Here is a 1,587-nt window from a genome sequence, read left to right on the forward strand (position 1 = left end):
GGTGGGGGTGGGGGGCTCTAACAACATGCCAACCCACACCCAGGTTTCCATTTCCCAGTGCACAGAAAAGGTTTGTTTCCATTGGGCTCACAGCAAGGCCAGCAGTTCAAACTCACCAGCTGCTCCTTGGAGCTAAAGGAGGCTGTCTTCTATGGGACTATGAGCAGGAACCAACTCCAACGCAATGTTTGTTTGGGTCTTTTTTGTGCGCGTAGTCTGGGTAGTCTACGCCGGGGTGGGTCCTGGGGGCATCCTGGGTTACACATTAGGCTGCTACGTGCAAAGTCAGTAGGTCAACCACTCCCTGGGAGACAGCCCAGGGTGTCTGCGCCCACCATGACTGACAGCCTTGGAAGCCCCAGATAGGGTCGCGATGAGCTGGAACTGACATGACAGCAGTGGGGTTCCTTGGTTTGGGTAGTCTACGAAGGGTGAGGGTCCTGCGGCGTCGTGGGTGATACGTTGCCAGGCTGCTGAGCACAAGGTCTGTAGTTCAAACCAGCAGCTGCTCCTCGATGGCAGTGAGTTTTCAGTGGGTAAAAGTTCTGAGTGGGAGAATGACCCAGACGTGACACAGAGACAAGCAGTGAGGCTGCTGGGAAACATGGGCCACCACCCTCCATACTGCAAAACAGCACAGCGGCTGTGAGGCACACCACAGTGGCAGAGGGGGGCCGGCAATCTAGGGCACCCTGAACTCAGCTCCCGGCCCCCTCGGGGAGAGGGAGAGGGAGCGGGGCGTGTGCAAAGGGTGGGCTTCGAAAGCAAGTGTGGCAAAAGTCCAGGTCTCTTATCAAGGCCAGCAGCGAAGCGAGGACTCGGGGAGCCTCAGACTCTGCCACTGACCGAATAAAGGGGAAGAGGAGAAACGAAGACACAGAACTCGAACTCACCAAGTGGGCTCCGACTCACTCACACAGAGCGACCCTCTGGAGCAGCAGTCCTCAACCTGAGGGTCTCCATCCCTTTGGGGCTTGAACAACCCTTTAGAGGGGTTGCCCCATTCATAACAGTAGCAAAATTACAGTGATGAAGTAGCAACGAAAATAATTTTGTGGTTGGGGGTCACCACAACACGAGGAACTGTATGAAAGGGTTGCGGCATTAGGAAGGTGGAGAACCTCTGCTCTGGAGGGTCTCCGTGCGTTTGAATGGCGCTCCCTGCCCCGTGGTGAGCAGTTTAACACCTACCCAACAGCGTCACTAAGAAAACCCCCAGCCACGCAGCAATGGAAATACGCCCAGGGTGTGAGCACTGAGTCATCCAATAGCTTCCTTTGGACACATCACCAGGAAAGGCCATTGTGGTTGGCAGAGAAGGGGACCAGTGAGAGGGAGGGACACCAACACAGTGGTCCCCACAACGGAATCCAACAGGCCAGTGACCCTGCCGGAGGTCCAGGTCGGGCAACGACGCCTGCACAGTCTCCATGAGTGGAGGGCACCCTGACCTCACGGAAGGGCAGAGCAAGTCCTTCCAAGAGCGGAGCATGGTGGAGGCGCAGATGTGCAGGCGGGGCCTGTGAGAGCCTAGTTTGCAGGCGTCTGTGTCAGCGGGGACAATCACAGGCCTCGTTCTAGCCCTGG

Source organism: Echinops telfairi, unplaced genomic scaffold (genome assembly GCF_000313985.2).
Source record: "Echinops telfairi isolate 266 unplaced genomic scaffold, ASM31398v2 ScPeMD7_7469;HRSCAF=8507_1, whole genome shotgun sequence".
NCBI lineage: Eukaryota > Metazoa > Chordata > Mammalia > Afrosoricida > Tenrecidae > Echinops > Echinops telfairi.